Source organism: Podarcis cretensis (assembly GCF_951804945.1).
Source record: "Podarcis cretensis genome assembly, chromosome: 17".
Classification (NCBI taxonomy): Eukaryota; Metazoa; Chordata; class Lepidosauria; order Squamata; family Lacertidae; genus Podarcis; species Podarcis cretensis.
This window is the reverse complement of record NC_137187.1, coordinates 14,217,168-14,237,443: the sequence shown is the minus strand read 5'-3', so window position 1 is coordinate 14,237,443 and position 20,276 is coordinate 14,217,168. Positions and strand designations below refer to the sequence as shown.

General features: G+C 43.0%; 1 long non-coding RNA gene across 2 annotated transcripts in view; it reads right to left on the bottom strand.

The window, feature by feature from the left end:
- Positions 1–13,362: 13,362 nt before the first annotated feature.
- LOC307206636 overlaps positions 13,363–20,276 on the bottom strand; it is a 28,945-nt gene continuing 22,031 nt past the window's right edge. For both annotated transcript variants that reach the window (XR_013834442.1, XR_013834443.1), the window contains exon 3: positions 13,363–13,869. This is a non-coding gene — a long non-coding RNA (uncharacterized lncRNA). The remainder of the gene's footprint in view (positions 13,870–20,276) is intronic.

Genomic DNA, 20,276 nt, shown 5'->3' with positions numbered 1-20,276 from the left:
AGGAGCGGAGACGCGAACCCGGTTCCCCAGATTAGGAGACTACAGCTCTTAACCACTACACCACACTGGCTCTCACACTGAGGAATTTATACTGAGGAATTTATACTATAGAAAAATGATAGTGCAGAGGGGGGAGGGCAATTGGTGTCAGCAGGAGATTGTCAGCAGTGATTGGGCTGGTGATTGGTGTCTGAGGAAAGGACTGCCGTGGATTGGCTCCTGCTACGGCTATTGGGTGGGCATATGGCGGCTGCTGGTGGTGAGCGGGCAGAAGATTGGTGTCATCGGTGAGGCATGCGATTGTCAGCAATCCCCCGCCCCCTGAAGAAGCTTTAGAACTCTGGGCAACCCCCCCCCCATTTCCTTTATTTCGAGTCCCCCCAAATAGGGGTTGTCTTATACATGGGGGAATGTTATACACAGAAAACTATGGTAAGTGGCAATGCCTTGCTCAAAAATGCCAGAGAAATGTATTCCTCCTTTTAGGAAAGCAACGTAAACTTGCCTCCCCTCTCCATTTTCATAGAAGTTGTTTTTGTTTTTTTTTTCCTCCTGAAATCTGGGAGGGATGAATTTCTGGCCCAGCTTCAGTAATTTCTATAGTCACTGTGGATAATTGTCTCTCAAGCAGCACTGCTGCTCAGTGCCATCTTTTCCTCACCACCTCAGAGACCCGAATGCACCTTCTGTGTACAGCGGTAAGGTAACTTAGTTCCTGAATGGCTTAGCTGCCGAACAAATAGGCTCCTGAACGCCACAAGCCTGGAAGTATGTGTTCCACTTTGCGAATGTTTTTCAGAAGCTGAACACCCGACGTGGCTTCCGCTTGAGTGCAGGAAGCTCCTGCAGCCTATCAGAAGCCGCGCCTTGGTTTCCAAATGGTTTTGGGAGTCGAACGGACTCCCAGAATGGATTAAGTCCAAGAACCAAGGTACCGCTGTATCTCTTTCCATATTGTGTCACTGTGAGATATCATGGTTACAACCACATCACACATTCAAAGCAAATTTAAAGTATATTTGTTGTTGTTGTTTAGTCGTTTAGTCGTGTCCGACTCTTCGTGACCCCATGGACCAGAGAACGCCAGGCACTCCTGTCCTCCACTGCCCCCCGCAGCTTGGTCAGACTCATGCTGGTAACCTCGAAAACACTATCCAACCATCTCCTCCTCTGTCGCCCCCTTCTCCTTGTGCCCTCCATCTTTCCCAACATCAGGGTCTTCTCCAGGGAGTCTTCTCTTCTCATGAGGTGGCCAAAGTACTGGAGCCTCAGCTTCACAATCTGTCCTTCCAGTGAGCACTCAGGGCTGATTTCCTTCAGAATGGAGTGGTTTGATCTTCTTGCAGTCCATGGGACTCTCAAGAGTCTCCTCCAGCACCATAATTCAAAAGCATCAATTCTTCGGCGATCAGCCTTCTTTATGGTCCAGCTCTCACTTCCATACATCACTACTGGGAAAACCATAGCTTTAACTATACGGACCTTTGTTGGCAAGGTGATGTCTCTACTTCTCAAGATGCTGTCTAGGCCTGTCATTGCCCTTCTCCCAAGAAGCAGGCGTCTTTTAATTTCGTGGCTGCTGTCACCATCTGCAGTGATCATGGAGCCCAAGAAAGTAAAATCTCTCACTGCCTCCATTTCTTCCCCTTCTATTTGCCAGGAGGTGATGGGACCAGTAGCCATGATCTTCGTTTTTTTGATGTTGAGCTTCAGACCATATTTTGCACTCTCCTCTTTCACCTTCAATAAAAGGTTCTTTAATTCCTCCTCACTTTCTGCCATCAAGGTTGTGTCCCCTAAAGAATACTGGGAACTGTAGTTTGTTAAGGGTGCTGTAAATCAGACCTCTTTGAGAGGAAAACTGTAGCTCTCAGGATTCTTTGTGAGGAAGCCATGTTTTCAATGTCTTTTAAATACCTGATGTGGCTGTGACTCATAAGGACATACAGAATAATCCTACAGTTTTGTTATATCCCTTTAAACTGGGATTCTGTATAGATTTGGAGACGTTTAAATTCTGTTTCCTTCATCTACCCTAGAAGTACTCCTATGATACAAACACCCCATGCTGAAATCTCTCACCGTGTACCCAGGAAACATTTTGGTCCAGGAGATGCCAGGACTATTAGCTTGTTTGTCCTAGAAGACAAGCAGCCACAAAGTTTGTCCACTGTGACCACAGGTTCAGTTCAGATTTTTACTTGTGAGTAACTCAGCCATGTGTCATATCCTTCTGTTTAATTTGAAACATAAGAATATGAACCAGCCACAGTTAAGCATTTTATGGACCATTTTACAGCATGGATAGCTTCAACTCTCCTATTTCTGGAGTTTACAGGGGACCTGCAAACATAGCTGGACCAACAAGGGAGCAAGCACTGAGGCATTGGAAACCAAGCTGGGAACAATATATGAAAAGTGGGCATAGATGAGGGTTGTTGGGAAATTCAGGTGAAAAAGGAAGTGGGAGCAGAACTGATGTTTACATATTCACCCCATGTCTGGAAGGGAAATCAAGTCAGTGAGTGCCATCAGTATTTTAGCCCACAAACAGTATGTAATTGGTAACATTCCCCTCCCTCATTCGCACTGAAATGAATGCAGTGGAATGACATGATGACATTTAGAGGATTTACACCAGTGCTTTTTTTCCCTTTAAAAATGTTTAGGGGTACTCTCATTTTGACTCAAGAAAATCACTATTTTATCGTTCAAATCGGGAAAAATAAATACAGTAAATGGACAAATGGACAAAGATTCACAAAATGTTTAGGGATATGTGTACCACTGCATACCCCCCGGGGGGGAGCACTGATTTACACAGTTAATGAGATAAATTATGAAAGTTACATAATTTCACCACAGCGGAACTAATAACATAGTTTTGGGTGGAAGATGAACTGCAGTGGAACAGAAACTACGCTGCTTGCAGCAAATGCAAGGCAGAATAGAAAGTGATGCCTTCTTACATCTTTAGTCTACATCCCATTATTTTCCGTGGTAGAGTTTTAAGCACATAAGTCACTTTTCTACTGAAAACTGTTCTTAACTTTATTTTATTTTAACAATTTGTATACCACTCAATCATAGTGTCTCTAAGCAGGGTGCAGGAGACTAAATATAAGAAGGCTAAAAATTATTCATTATAGCTGGACTGTGCTGAGTGACCGGGAAAACAAGCCTTTCAACTCACAATGTACCTCCAATCATTCAAAGGATATATTGAGCACAAAAGGCATTGGACACTGTAGACATTACTTGCCACGTTAATCTGTCTTTATGGATCAAATGCTACAGCTATGAGGAGCAAGGCATACAAGAAGGGAAAATGTAACACAGAGATATGGTTTACTGCCTTGTTTTATAAGCACAAGTTGGTAGAGGTTGGCGGGGAGCAGAGAAGGGAAGAGGAAGAACAAAAGGCAAATATGTACAGTACCGTATCTACACACACAAAAAAATCACCCAGCGGGATATAAAATTCCTCCATGGTATGTGAGTAGGGTGAGGCCAGAATCAATATTGACATTAAAAAGGAACTGAATTAGCAGTCCACAGAAATGTATTTTAATCAGTTTTGGTACTGACAAATGGCACAGAGTCTATGAAACACTTTGTTGGTACTATGTAAGTTCTCTCCTTCCTGCCTTAAAATTGCAGCCCCTTTCCTACATGGCACACACAGAAAGGTTAGACGATTTGCCCTTCTTAGTCCTCCTCCTGCCCACAATGAGTGAAGGGCTGCATACAAATTTAATTAATAAGAATAAGTACAATAAACAAGCACAATTTGTGATTGCACAACATCATTACTGATCACAGAGCATGTATGTTAAAGCATCAGCCTTGGATTCCATTGTCTCGGCTTTGTGGAGGCTGAGCCAACATGAGCCTTAACGCTGGTCTTAAACCAGCAGAGTTCTTAAATCATTAAATATACCTATACATTCACTGCAGCAAAAATTACCAGGTGGAGTTTATCCTACTGAATTTACCTGATACTGTAAACACTATCCTGTCACTGTACTGCGCGGTGTTGTCTACTTGGAAATTCAAAGCAGACCTTCCCCATTCTGGCACCTTATGACAGAGTCTGCTCTTCGCTGTGTCGGTACTACAAGTTATCCAAGTGAAGCAAACTGAACATAAGTGGCATGTAAGGAAGAGTGGGGAACTTTTGGCCCTCCAGAAGTTGCTGAACTAAAACTCCCATCAGCCCTAGCAAGCATGGCCATTGGCTAGGGGTGGTTGGAGTTCACCAACATCTGGAGAAACCAAGGTTCCCCACACCTGATGTAGAAGAAGAAGAGTTTGGATTTGATATCCCGCTTTATCACTACCTGAAGGAGTCTCAAAGCGGCAAACATTCTCCTTTCCCTTTCTCCCCCACAACAAACACTCTGTGAGGTGAGTGGGGCTGAGAGACTTCAGAGAAGTGTGACTAGCCCAAGGTCACCCAGCAGCTGCATGTGGAGGAGCAGAGACACAAATCCGGTTCCCCAGATTACGAATCCACCACTCTTAACCACTACACCACACTGTAGGGTATAAGTTTTTACTCTAATATAGCCTTTGCCAACCTGGTGTCAAACTTCATTTGTTTCGGACTGCAACTCCCATCAGCCTGAGTTTGCATGGTTGTGCTGACATGGTCAAAGGAAATTTTTGTCCAAAACCTCTAAAGGACACCAGGTTGGTGAAGATGGCTCTAATACAACCAGGGGGATATGTGAGAAAACTTTGTTTGTGGAACACCTTTGCGGAAGCATTATGCCAGGTTCCACTATGTCAAAAATGAAGTGCCTATTTTTATTTTTACAGTTCCAAAGGGAGAGTTAAGTGGTATTGCAAAACTGAAAGCCACTATTTTTTCCCAATTAAAAATTATTATGCATACATACATACATAAATTAATTTGTATGCTGCATATCCATAGTTAAAGGGACGCGGGTGGCGCTGTAGGTTAAACCACAGAGCCTAGGACTTGCCGATCAGAAGGTCAGCGGTATGAATCCCTGTGACGGGATGAGCTCCCGTTGCTCAGTCCCTGCTCCTGCCAACCTAGCAGTTCAAAAGCACATCAAAGTGCAAGTACATAAATAGGTACCGCTCCGGCGGGAAGGTAAATGGCGTTTCTGTGCACTGCTCTGGTTCACCAGAAACGGCTTAGTCATGCTGGCCACATGACCTGGAAGCTGTACGCCAGCTCCCTCAGCCAATAAAGCGAGATGAGCACTGCAACCCCAGAGTCAGCCATGACTGGACCTAATGGTCAGGGGTCCCTTTACCTTACATCCATAGTTGAAACCATGCTCAAGGCAGCTTACAACATTACAAAAATAACTACAAACAAAGCAAAAATAGTCATTTACAATAAATAAAACATCAAAATGTACACAACCAAATTAAGCCATTTCCACATAAATAATAAGATCTAAAATAAAGATACAAAAAATTATCAAAAACAGCAACAATTCCCCCCTCAACAAAAACCCCTAAACAATGTCCCAACTGAAGAGTCTGTTCAGCAGCCTCATGCAGCATTTTGTAGCTGGAGTCAGTCCGAGCCCTGCCCTTCCAGGCCAGATGGGAAAAGACCTGCAAGTCAGGAAGCAGGTCTTTCAGGACTCACAACCAAAATGACAAAAGTTATTTTCTCTATTTTCATAAATTTCCCCAAGAGAATGTGTGTTGCCATTTAAACAAAACAGCTGAATGAAACAGGCACAGTAAGCTGTGTGACTGAAGTGGGGAGGCCAGGCATAAAATATACAATCTGTAATTGGTTGATCTTATCACATGTCCAGGTCGCTTTCCAAATTCTCACGATCAAAGTAGGGGAAGCAAAGTAAGACGGCTGACTTGAGCTCCTTGCCTAAATGGAAAGAAACAACATATACTCCTCAAAGCAATCCTACACTCACTGAGCTCAACTTACTTAGGAGCTGTGCGTAAGAATGCACTGTCAATTTCAGCAATTTCACACAATTAAAATTACAGCACTGTAAGCATGAGAAAAAGAAAACAATAAGCAAGAGGTTATCAGTTGGTGTTACTAAAATGTTACTTCCCTCAAGGCTTTGAACACAGCCAGTGTGGTGTAGTGGTTAAGAGCGGTAGTCTTGTAATCTGGGGAACCGGGTTCAAGTCTCCGCTCCTCCACATGCAGCTGCTGGGTGACCTTGGGCCAGTCACACTTCTCTGAAGTCTCTCAGCCCCACTCACCTCACAGAGTGTTTGTTGTGGGGGAGGAAGGGAAAGGAGAATGTTAGCCACTTTGAGACTCCTGAAGGGGAGTGAAAGGCGGGATATCAAATCCAAACTCCTCTCCTCCTCCTCCTCCTCCTCCTTCTTCTTCTTGATGCTTTGATATTTTTTCTCTTCCATTGCTGCCTCTAAGCTCCTGTTAACATTGATTCATTCGCATGAATATTTCATAAGAAGCAATAAAGCTTTTCCAAGCCTCACCAGAAATGGATATTTGCTTTTTTTTATTTCTTAAAGAACATCCATTATTTCTGAACTTGCGTGATCTATTGAACAGCTTTTAAATTACATCTCTCACTCTCTCGCTTCATGTTTGTTCGATCTCCCGCGCCCTTCGTTCTTTGGGAAAGTTTAGAAGCCTTTAGTAACGGTTCGAGCAGAACAGGTTTGCTCACAAAACTTAATTCTATTCCTGTTTAAACTCTGAGTAACTCCTATGATAGAGGTGGTGATAATCTGTCTAACTCTATTGTTTTGCTCATTGCCCGAGTTAAAAATGCCCCAGATGTTCAAACAAATATACATGCCAAGCTTCATAGCTCGGGGGGGGGGGGGAGATCTTATCACATATGCCACAAATGTTTAAGTAGTAAGTCAACATAAATACATTCCTTGTTTTCTCAAACTTGTTTTTCACAGCTTCTGGCCCCTTCTGTAGCAGAGTGCAAACAGAAAGCCTATTTGCTTGCTGTAGCTTATCATAATATACTCATTCATGGGAGAAACCATTTATAACAACTGTTGAAAGTACATGAAATAGCCTTTTATTATTGAATGCATCCATGGGGATACATGCCTCTCGCTACCAAAAATATCCGTTGGGCAGAGCTATGTGTTGATGGCAGCGGTATAGGTGCCTTCGACTTACCAATGAACTCTTGGTAAGGAATCGTCTATCGACTTGAATGGGGAGGGAGGGGAGTAACCAAGGAAGGCAACCACAATTTCCTGCTCCTGCTTTTTTGGTAGGATGAAGGGGGGGTGGCAAAAAATGGAAATGTGCATGTCTCGAGGATCAGAGAAAGAGGAAAAAATAACTGCTTCATATATGGCAGTTAACCTTTATCGCACCTTTTTAACCATGCTAATATGATAGTTAAAAACACGGCATTCACTTTATACAGAAATCCTATCATTGCCCCTATATTTGAGATAGCATCTATATGTAAACATTGTGAATTATCTCTAGTTTATGACAGGCAGGGAAATTATCTTGTGGAATTACATAACAATTCCCCAGCCTGTCACCTCCATTCCACAGTGTAATTAAACAGCCCGTGGCCACACCCCTCCAGCAGCAGATTGGTTGGGGATGCCGCCAGCACTGATGATGCAGCCAGCAGTGACGCAAGAAGGAAGGCAAGTGTCTTGCTTTACACTGGAAGGCTATTGAGGCTCAGCTGATTGGCTGCAACTCTGTACACCAGGTAAAAGGTGAATGGTCTTCTTTCAATGGCAAACTCAGGCACTGAGTGCTGAGGGAATAGCCCCAATCAAGCCAATAGAAATCAAGAGGGATATATTGTCATGACCAGTAAATTTGAAGTTTGCAGAAGTGCCAAACAAATCTTAAACAGAAAAAAAAATGAAGGCAGCAAGTCTCCCAAAAAACGAGAAAGAAAACACAGATCAATGAGAGGTGTAGCCACCGAATGTAGAGTGACAGCTGAAAAAGAAAAGCATAACTTGGATATGACAGGGAAGATGACCCTGTCTGGAGTGAACAGTTGGATGGAATCCTGCAAAACAGCACTCTTTTTAGGAAGAAGGATACACTGCAATATTTTGGTCCAGGTTCCACTGTTACCATAAGGCCCATTTGTTTGTAGCTATCTTGCTTTTAAGCAGCTGCTTGTAATATTAGAAACCCCTTTACTATTAATGCTTCAGCACTCTTTTCAAGCAAATAGCTGGGTGCAGCTTCCATCAGTAATTGTTCTTTCCACTGTGTGCTCGCTCTCTCTCTCTCTCTCTCTCTCACACACACACAGACACACACACACACAAACACACTTACTTTCTGCAGCGACCTTAGATTTATCCACAACCATGGTAAAAACCCATCCACTTTGCATCCTAACTTCTTATTTGACCATCCAAGTATGGGGTGGGGGCTAAAAATAAGACAATGGCAGCACCACAGCTGTAACATGTAACATGCATGCTATATCAGGTCATAAGCCATTGTTTGAAGAAGACCAATGGTAAATAAAGAGATTCCGTAGATCACAGTGTTGGGTCATTGCTAAACATTGAACTGTTTCCTGGGTAGTTTTAAGCAGGTTCTGGACAGTGTCAAGAGGCCCTGTTTATTTTTTAAAACATTTGTTTTCGTGAACGTATGAAAAAGGTGAAGATGTTAGTGTTTCTCCCTTTTCATCCAAAATGGAAATGTATAGTACTTAGGGCCTTGAGTCAGTGTTGCTGATTTATACCAGGTATCTTTAAGACCAAAGGTTGACTGAGGTTGGTGTAGTTAAGGCCCACCGATTATCTAACTGGGGATTTGGCTCAATAAAACACATTGCACTCAGTTTTTTCCTCTCCAAGTGTGATTAAGGAATGAGTCAACCATGCCAGGACTTGGATTGTGGTTCTATGGAATCTCAGTATTTTGACTGTGATGGGAGACCACTAAGCTGGTCTTTCTTCCTAATGGCTTCTTAAATTTCATTTTATTAAAAATGTGGCTTATGCACTCTAGTAAACAATTCTGTGCTAGAAGGAAGAATTCTAGCACAGCCCATGTTGCTGTAGTTATCACTGATGGCACTTTATAGCGAGTAGAGAGGGCAAGACTGCGGTACAAACTGTAGCTCTTAAGCCCCAGAGAAAACACATAATCAGTAAATGTTCCCCTTCAAGCAACTTTATACTAGCATATAAGTCTCCAAAAATAGGGAGATGTATAAGACAGATGTTGATAGTAGGCTTCTGGGACCAACAATTCTGAACATAGGCTTCATTTTGCTAACATGTCAGCTTCGTTAAGAAGAGGGGAAATACTGATGCAATTTATATAGGGATAATAACTAGGATAGATGGGTACTGGGAATGAAGATTGGGAAATATTGCACAATGCAAATTCTTGTTATTGAAAACAGTGTTTCATTTGCAGCCTAATAATTTGCGACACGTAATAGGTACATGGTCTTACGCCTTCTGAGATATTGTTCTATTATTGTCAACTGTATTAATCGCAAGTGCTATGTTTTAATATTTAGGGCAGATGCAACAGTTCATAGAATCATCAAATTGTAGAGATGGAAGGGACCCCAAGGGTCATCGAGTCCAACCCCCTGCAATGCAAGAAACTCAGCTGAAGCATCCATGACAGATAGCCACCCAACCTCCAAGAAGTAATAAATAATAAATAAATTTTTATTTATACCCTGCCCTTCCCAGTTCAGAAAATCGGGCTCAGGGTGGCTAACAACAAATTTAAAACACTTAATTGATGCAACAAAAAACAGCATAAAACAGCAAAAAAAAGTATAAAACGTGAATAACAATAAATTCAGAATTCAAAAATCAATTTAGGGGGGAAATCCATCCAATAAACATTAGATGATCACCAGGGCTAGCTGGCTAAATTAGTCCTATTTGGGCCAACGAGGAGACCAGCGGAGAATTAGCTGTGGGATCCCAGAGCGGGTAATCTTCATAAAAAGGGGAGGGGAATGGAAGGAAAGGAAGGGGAATAAAAGATCAGCTAAGTTCAAATTGAAAGCCAGGCGGAATAGCTCTGTCTTACAGGCCCTGTGGAAGGAAGTTAAATCCTGGAAGGAGAGTCCACAACCTCCTGAGGGAGACCATTCCACTGTCAGAAAGTTTTTCCTGATGTTTAGTCGGAATCTCCTTTCTTGTAACTTTTGTGAAGTACAAAATATGAAGAAGTACAAAATCATAGCCTCAGTAGAACCAATTTTTGTTAATGGTGACAGGCTAGGAATTAACAATAACAGTAAATCTAGAGATGCTACAACATTCAGATTGCTGCCTTTACTAGACCCCCAAAGAAAGACATTCAAAAGGGTCTCTTAACCAAGAAACAGCCTCATAAGGAGATAAATTATCCATCCACCAACCATTTGATAAACTGTACAGTAGAAAAACACATGAAATGCTGTTTCCAGCTCTAAATGCTTACCAGGACAGCACTTGTCCTTCAAGGGAACTCTGGCAAATCTGCTGTCAAGGAACCTAGAGGGTAAAACATGAAAGCATGCCAAGAAAACTGCTCTCTTGTACTTCAGTATTGCTAATGAACATAGATATGACATTCATTTGTTGGAGGCAGATCAAATCATGTAGGGTGCATGACTCTAACTTGGGTGAGCCTTTAAGCAAGCAACCCCCCTGACATGAAATCTAAGGTGAGGCAGTAATGCGAGAGCTTAGAATAGCTACTAGAAGCTCAGAATGTCCAGCGTGTTGTTTTTGAAATGTTACTTCTTCATATGCTGGGCCAACTAGACTGGCAGTGTTACTACGAGGTAGTGGGAGAAAGAGGCAGAGATGGAGAATACAGGTATTCTCAGGGTCCATTTCCCACTGGAGAGTATGTGTACCCTATTCCCACAGTTTTGTTTCCTCACTGGGTAGGATAGGAACCAGCACGATTCCTGTGGCCACAAGTATGCCAACCAATATTTGCTATGGCACCTGCAAAGGGTTTCAGTAAATACAGTATTCTCAAAAATCCATTTCATTCGATGCCAGGTCTGGACACTCATTCCACCTTCCCTTGTGGACTCACATACAGAAAGCTTCCCTCTCTGAGCAGGCATAGCTGTGGCCGATGTAAGAGCCTTTTCCCCACTAATGGGAGGCTGGTGAGCATGCCCACATTACTTTGTCCCCTTAGCCTTTTTTTCTGCTCTTTTAAAAATGGCGGCCATTTTGTGTTCTGACATGTCCCACAGAAGCCATTTGTGACTGGTAGTCGTGGCACTTGGTCAAAATTCCATGTGCAGCTGTTGGCCCCAAAAGTTTAGGAACATGTAGAATGCTGTGTACACAGTGCCCACTGAGATACAATCATGGGGGCACTGAAGCTACAACTGCTGCCTCAGTCTCCTTCCTCCCTCAAGGAAAATTGCCAGGGAGCCTTGGAAGCAGAGAAATGGCAGCAACTAACAGGATTGCAGTGAACATAGCTCTATACAATGATACTTCAGGTTACAGACATTTCAGGTTACAGATTCCACTAACCCAGAAATAGTACCTCGGGTTAAGAACTTTGCTTCAGGATGAGAACAGAAATTGTGCAGCAGTGGTGCAGCGGCGGTGGGAGGCCTCATTAGCTAAAGTGGTACCTAAGTGAGGCATCTGATCAAGGCCTGTATTTTAAAATGAGGTTAAAGATATATTTGCAAATGTTTGTATGTTTCATGCCAGGCAGAAACCAGCTGGCTAAGTACTTTGGCAGTTGTTTATCTTCCTGCTCTCCTGAACAAGGGCCCCCCTGATTTATAGCAGTAGCAGGAGACAAGTTTCTCAAAGTTGTAAAAGGGAATTACAGGCCGGGAGCAAAGGTTACACTGACCCTACATATTCACAATCAAGCTGCAAAAACACTAATTAAGAGTTGGTAAATAGTAAGATTTATTGTTTAACAGAAAATAATACCATGTGCCTCTCATTAGACTCTAGCCATATTTTCCTAAGGTTTAAGGTATACTGAGAGAGTTAAAGGGCAATAAATTTTGGGAAGAGCTAATGGGGAAAGCAGCTGGCTGGGAAAAGGGGGTGTAAACTGAAGAGGCTTCTTTTGAAGCTGTTTTTTACTGAGTTCCTTTTTACTTTGCAAAGGCCTTTTCTTCTAAAAAGCTATCTATGTTATGTATGAGATTTGTTGGCTTAATGTAATTAGGCAAAGGATTTAGAAAGTAAGAAATGTTAGATTCTTATTTCATTGATGGTGTGTGAGAATGTGAACCCAAGATCTCTGTTTAGATAGAATTTAATACCACGAGCCATTTGTTTTAGCCATTTGTTTTGGAATGCAGGGGCAACAGGGGCAAAAGGTGATCCGGTAATTAAGGTGCCTTGTCGAGGCAAATGTAAGATATATGGCTACTTGTCTGCCATTTATGGATAGAAGGAAATATAGCTCTTTGTCTCCCATAAAAGGTAATAGGAAATGGGTGTATCTTTTATGATTGGTTCTAGCAAACAGCCAATAGGAATTTCAACCAGGCTGATTGGACAGAGGCAGCCAAAGGAGGAGCAAGGGGGCTGGGCTGAGGAAATATAAGTGCTGGCCATCAGGGCTGGAAGGGGCAGGGCTTTGGTAACCATATACCACTGTGCCTATCATTTATTTGTCTGACAAATAAATTTTTATTTTTATTTCTCTATTGCTGCGTTGAATATTTCATTCCAGCTAAGCGTTAACCACAAGCAGGGTGCTACATAAGGTTAAGAACAGTTTCAGGTTAAGAAAGGACCTCCAGAATGAATTAAGTTCTTAACCCAAGGTACCACTGTATACTGTATTGGCCTGAATATCAGCCACACGTTGTTGTTTTTTCCAAATTCTGATTGTGAAAAGTGAAAGTGTGGCTTATATTCACGACCTTACGGTATCGCTGCTGAAATAGCTGCCCACGAGGGCTGCTGCGGGTGTGGGACAATGGGGCCTGTGCTGACCGCAGCTCCCAAGCCTCCCCCGAGCCACTGGAAAGAAGGGGGGAGGGGAGAGGCTGTCGGAAAAGTGCCGTGGTTTCCTGCCTCCAGGAAGCAGGCTGGGAGCGCAGGGCAATGGCACGCAGCCCACCCGCCACTCCCAAGTCTCCCCTGAGCCATTGTAAGGAAGGGGGGAGGCCACAGGCAAAGTGGTACAGCTCCCCCTCCCCAGAGGCAAAGCAACACAGCTCTCCCCCCCCCCAGGAAGCAGCCCAGGTATTATCTTTTTTTCTTTTGCCCCCTTTAATTTCAAAGGTGCGGCTTATATTCGGGTCAATACAGTACAGTGGTACCTTGGGTTACATACGCTTCAGGTTACAGACTCTGCTAAGCCAGAAATAGTGCTTCAGGTTAAGAACTTTGCTTCAGGATAAGAACAGAAATCGGGCTCTGGCGGTGTGGCGGCAGCAGGAGGCCCCATTTGCTAAAGTGGTCTTCAGGTTAAGAACAGTTTCAGGTTAAGAACGGACCTCCGGAACGAATTAAGTACTTAACCTGAGGTACCACTGTACTCTGTTCAGAGCAGGCTGTGATTAGGGCCCACAGCCTAGCCAAGGGTGTGCATTTGCCTTTTGGAGCACCTCTTTTCGAATGCCTACAACAGTCTTATTTCTAAGAGTAGCCAGCCATATGTATCTAGGAAGCCCACAGTGAGGCATTAGACAAACATTTATTTCCTTCAGGACAGTAGCTGCAGGCACTTCATGTCGCGTCCAGCGGCTTCCACAATGCTCATGATCCCCCCCCCCCCGATGCTTTGCACAAATTTGCTTGGAATGTGCACAAAGCCACACACCCCTTTGGGGCCAGGTAGGAACTGGACACTTGACTAGATGTGGGTCCAGGATCTGACCCAGCAGGGCTCATCTTCTGCTTTCATTCCAGACTAAAATGCCCAGTGTAAAACTTCCCCTAAAAAAAAAAAAAAAAAAAAAAAACAAGAAGCATATGGTAGCTTTTTAACATAGCCAGAGACGGTCTTTGCTGTCATCACATCAATCTTTTCCATCATCGGTAAACACCAAGTCCCCCCCCCCCCAACACACATAAAATTCATCTCATATTGCAGATAGGCTTCCTGTGCACATATCCTTTTCCAAACCAAACATGCAATTATGGTTGCAGAACTTTAAATATTGCTGCTTTCATCTCCTCGCACAAGCGATTGAGGGAGAGTGTTCTGACAGAAGCATGCAAGGGCTGGATGCTATTCAAAGAGGCCCTCTTATTGATTTTATCTCATCTCCATTAAGATAGAATAAGGGGGAGCAGGGAAACCTGAGGTAACCACTGGGTTTTTTAGCAGCTCCCTTGCTTAGCCTCACGTCCAACAAGCAGCTGTGGCAAAGCAGCTTAAAATTGGCTTAATATATTGGCTTAAAATATGGCTTAAAATTGACATACGTTCAGGCAATTTCTTGAGATTCCAGATGAAGGAGCTCTGAAAACCATCATAAGAAACTGATTGAGCCTTTGTCCTAAAGCAGGGTTGGAGAACTACTTGCCTTCTAGATCAGGGTTTCCCTAGCTGTTTTTGGACTGCAACTCCCATTATCTCTAGCTAGCAGGACCAGTGATCAGGGATGATGGGAACTGTAGTCCAAAAAGAGCTTGAGACCCAAGTTTGGGAAACCCTGCTCTAGATGGTGCTGAACAACAACTTCCATTATTTCCAACAAGTATGGCCAATACTCACCATGAAGTTGTTACAGCAGGCATAGGCAAACTTGGCCTTCCAGATGTTTTTTGAGACTACAATTCCCATCATCCCTGACCACTGGTCCTGCTAGCTAGGGATGATGGGAGTTGTAGTCCCAAAACATCTGGAGGGCTGAGTTTGCCTATGCCAGTGTTACAGTAAGTGCCACACTCTGTATCAACAAAAAAGAGGTGCCAGTACTGCATACTCTTGAGTAGCCCCTGAAAAAGAAAAGGTTGTAGTTCAGCAAAATCTGGAGAGCCAAAAATTCCTCCCACCAGCCATAAAGGAAAGCTTTATTTAGGGTCCCCTGCAGCATCTCTATTCAACAACTTTCTTAGGACCTCAATACCTCAAGGACCGCCTCTTTCCATATCAACCTCCCCAGAATTTGAGATCATCTTCTGAGGCCCTTCCTCGTGTGCCTCCTCCTTGGGAGGTCTGGAGGGTGGCAACACGAGAACGGGGTCTTCTCTGCAGTGGCTCCCCGTCTGTGGAATGCTCTCCCCACGGACGTTCACCTGGTGCCTTCATTATACCACCTCCATCGTTCTGCCCAGACACTGAGGTCCAGCACCGAGGGCCTTCTGGCGGTTCCCTCACTGCGAGAAGCAAAGCTACAGGGAACCAGGAAGAGGGCCTTCTCAGTAGTGGTGCCCGCCCTGTGGAATGCCCTCCCATCAGATGTCAAAGAGATAAACAATTACCTGACATTTAGAAGACATCTGAAGGCAGCCCTGTTCAGGGAAGTTTTTAATGTGTGACATTTTAATGTATTTTTAGTCTTCGTTGGAGGCTGCCTAGAGTGGCTGGAGAGGCCCGGCCAGATGGGCGGGGTACAAATGGTAGATGATGATGATTATTATTATTATTCACCTTTAGGCACCAGGCAAAAATGTTCCTTTTTAACTAGAACTTTGGTTTATTTGATTGACCTCCTATGCCCTTTTAAAAGGTGGGGTTTTGAGGGGATGGGGGTGATTGAGTTGTATTTATGATGAGTATGTATTTTGTGGTTTTGTGTTTTGATTTTGTTCTGTGAGCTGCCCTGAGGCCTCTGGGTATAGGGCGGTATATAAATTTAATAAATAAATAAATACTATGGAATTAAAATATTCCAGAAGAAAGATCAACATCAGAAATGGGCAGATCAGCTTCTCTCCAGTCCCTGTAAGTTTCATGTAGGCATTCATAAGTCCGTTCCACCCACTTTTGACATTAATTACATTGCACAATTAAGCCTGTAAATATCTATAGCCTCCTCTCAAGGACACTGCCCGCCCCTGCTCCCTATGACCTTTTCCCTTCTCCAAAAACATACCTCACAAGGGGTAAAGAGTAAGAAAGCCTGTTCAGGGGTGTTAAGATTGAGACAGCTTCCAATAGGTGCTAGAATGCTGAAGCTATATAATCTCTAACCTGGAACGTCTGAGCTAATAACTGCAGAGATTTGTACTTTGAATTCCCCAGTCCCAAAATTCAACAGCGTCTCTTAGATACTAAGAGCTGAAATGCTGGGAAGAGGTCAAGCATCCAATTTCATCCCATTCCCCTTGCCTTACAGGTATGGAACATGCATTTCTGTTAGGAACAGCTTATTCTGCCTGTTTGTGAGTCACCAGAGAGAGGCAAAGAAAATATGTGTAGAGTCATCGTTACTCTTAGTTCTTAGCATCAGATTTGTCATCAGTCAATCAGCCCCTCAACATTTTTTCAAAAAAATAAGTTTTGTTTAGTCATGGATGAGGCTCAAAATGTTCAGTGATTCATTCTGAACAATTATCCCAAAGATCAAATGCATAAGATGGCCTAAAAACCACAGTCTTCCCTGGCCCATTTCAGAGCGTGTGGCATTAAGGAGCCATGCGTAAAGTGTGTCGCACTTTAAGGTTTTTTTCTTTTTTTAAAAGTTGTGTCAACTTTAACCTTTCTAAACAATACAAAATCTGTTATTTCTCATAACTTTGCTCTCTTGGTGAATCAGATAGGGATGCTTCTATGGTGTGAGTACGACCTTTGTTAGTGGTTCTTAAAAAGCCCAAATGTGTGGCTCTTACCCAATGCTTTTTTTTTGGGGGGGGGTGGTACTTGAGGATATGCAGTCCCGGAAACATTTTTTCTAGAAGAAAAGCATTGCTTCTACCCGCCAGAGGCCATGCATTCAATATTGTGGGCCTGACTTTGTAGAACTCCTTCCCGGCTGAGATTCACGCCCCACTGACTGAACTTCAAGCAGCTGACACAGACTGCAAGCATTTTAAGCAAGCTGCGCTATGCCTATTTATTGAGCTCATTTATTTATTTTTAACCTTTGTTTTTAGCTTGTTTGAAACACCATTTTTTATTGATTGTTTTATTGATAGCTGTGTAACCCACTTTGTGATACTCTACAGTGAACATCAGTCTATAAAAATTGGCAATAAATATATACCATATTGGCCCGAATATTGGCTTTTGTACGATATCGCTGCTGAAACAGGCATACGGTAAAATGGAACAGGTGTGAGTGCCTGTGGAATTTTAAGGGAGCGGCTCATATTCGGGTATTCTCTCCCCCCCCCCAGTAAATTTTAAAGGTGTGGCTTATATTTGGGCCAATACAGTACTTTAAAAAGGGGGGGTGGCCCTCCATTGAGCTTTTTTCTTAAAAAAACAAACCTAAAATGAAGTTAACACAAGTTTGGAGGGGAAAACAGATGAAAGGACTTAGAGGGAGACTGTAATGCTGTACACTTTCTGGCCAGGCTGAGTTCTGTTTCTTTCCAGACAACAGCTAGAGATCAAGGCTTGCGCTCCTGGTTTTCAGCAGAACTGAGGGGTTTGTGCTTCTGCCATTGCTACTGCTACTGATCTTACAGAAGTGTTGCAAAATTGCAGCAGTCAGATATCTGGCACAAAGACAGACCAACATCCTTTGATTGAATATTTTTCAGAAAGAGAGAATTATATTTCTGCTCTATGCTGGGGTGATGCAGCAGCAACAAAAATAAAAAATGGGAGGGGTTGGGGGGTAACCCATTGTTTTGGGGATTTCATTCCCCAAAATGGAAAAAAAAAAGATTGTCCCCTGCTACGTCACATGCTCTTCTTTTCAGCACACAACACCAAGCCTTTCCCCTTTTCCATTTAACTTTGAGAGAGGAAACATCTTGGCAGAATATGTTCATACTGGATGCCGCAAGACATTCTTTATCATTCCTATGAAAAATGCTTCTCCATGGCAGCCACAGATTGTTTGATTTGACCGTCGACTTTACCCACATAAACCAGCCCACAAGGGAATTTCAACATGCACACAACACTGCTCACAGTGAATATAATAAAAATCTGCAGCACAGAAGACTTTGCCAGATAGAGGATGATAAAGGAACATCTGTTTTGTTAGATGTTGCTGCATGGAGCACCTTGAAAGTGGAGTTTCAAATATACTCCAGCATTGATGAATGAGACAAAGAGGAAATGCTTTGCGATGAAGATACGGGGAGAAATGCTAGGGACTTGGGTGGCTAAGAGGAATGGCACCATGCAGCATTAATGTATGTACAGTTGAAATGTGAGCTAACATTTGTACATGTTCATGTGGGATGGGTGGGAGGGGAAGGGGAAGACACATCCGCCCCTTGATAAATCATGTGATGATGCACCCAAGATGTTGGTTGTTTACTCTCAGTGGTTGAACAGACATTCTTTTAATCTTCTGATAATGAGATGGTGGTTTGCCACCAAGGCTGTTTCCAACCACAGAAGTGTTCCTGGAGGGTATTTGAGAACGCAATTGGGCAGTCGCCCAAGGATACCCATGTGTTTTGGCAGATCTCGCCATTTCTCCGTGATGACTTGGGAGGACGAGACATTAGAAGTGTGGCCAAAAAACAAGCACACAGAGACATGTGCTAGTGTTCACCATGTAGCTGCAAAGTGAGATGCGTGCTTCTTTCAAATATTGATTTGTCAACCCATCTGCAAAGAAATTCCCCTGGTCTTACCAAAGCTTTCTTCTCCTCCTCTTTCTTCTCTCAGTTACATTGCATATTTTCCCAAAGTGTGACAGTGAATGCTACATTAGGTTCAATATTAAAGATACACAAGTGGATCTCCCTGATATCTTTTACTGGAAAACAGTTGAGGGGGTGGGGGCTTTGAACTGGGACTGTGGCAGAGGGATCTATCTGTGTTCTCCATCCTCCGTGCTAATTCCCTGACCCAGTCCAATCCTGGCCTCTTTTAGCATGCAAAAATGTGGCCTGGAGATCAAATCTCCTGACCTTCTGTATCTCATAGTCCTGCCTTGAATTCCATGTTGTATGAATAACTCCTTAATTTTGCCCTGAATTTACTGTTTCAGGGTGACCCTGAATTCCATGCGAGAAGAAGGGGGACGACGACGACCTTCTCACCATTAATAACATTATAGCTTTCATCAGACCCCAGCTATCTTTTTGTTATAACTTGTTCAATTCCATATGCCCCAAGTCTTTTATTTCAGAACAGCTTTTCTTCATCTCAGTATCTCTTATTTTAATTTTTGAAACTCTATTGCCATTGTTCCAAACATTCCAGAGTGGACAGGTGAAATCAGGGCTCCTGTAGCTTTAATGCTGTGGAGCAGCCTCTGAAAATCCATATTCTACCCAGATGTTAAAGATGCAGGAGGCCTGTCCTGTTTTTCACCCAACTACCCTACTTATACGATATTGGGCTTGCTATGGTAGCAGCAGCAAGGAATTCTGCATTCCAGTTGCAAGAGCATGAATTATATCATGTTGAAGAGTCAAAAGCTACCTGATACCAGAGCCACAGGTCGGGCTGTTACACTAAACTATTTCGAACAGATTGGCTTACTTGTTTTTAATGCTAATTAATTTATAGTTTAAGATTTTCAAGACGAGTACAATAATTGACAGCTCAAAACAACAACAACAACAACAACACACAACCAAATGCTTTTGGCAGAAAATGAACCTGAAACCAAGAAATTGTGCAGACTGTTTACAATCATGTCATGAAGACTTAACATTGGCACAGGGAGCAGTTTTAATTAAAATTTACTTACTAATTAGTGGCTTTGAGAAACAGCAGGTTGGAGCCAGAGGTTTGCTTCTGTATGCAAGAAGTGTCTTCTGCTTACAGAAAGAGGTTTTTTTTTAAAAAAAAATTGCACTACAAGAAAAATGAAACTAAGTCCAGGGGTGTGCTTTTACTTGAACAAGAATTTATCTTGCCTCTGACTGAAGCATGAGAACTAACTTATTATAGCACTCCACAACTCCTGCTGTTGTCTCATCAACAAAGCAGCACCTTCTGTTTCCTGTACTTTAAGCTCTAGCTTATCCAACTCCCAATTAAGCCACTTAGTTCTGTGATCTTGAACTGGAGACACACATGAACCAACCTAGATTAGGGTCCATCCATCTAGAGGCCCAGCTTGGCTCTGAGCAGTGAAAGCTTTTATGGTTTCCACATGCTGCAGATGACTAGACTTTTGACCTCTCCCCAGTATGGCTGTAGGAAATGCAGTGCATCCAAAACCCAGAGCAAATATTTTGATGAATGTGCTTATTCAGTGCTTCCAATGCTGTATTTTCAGGAACTATCAGCTGGTACCCAATGTACATAAATC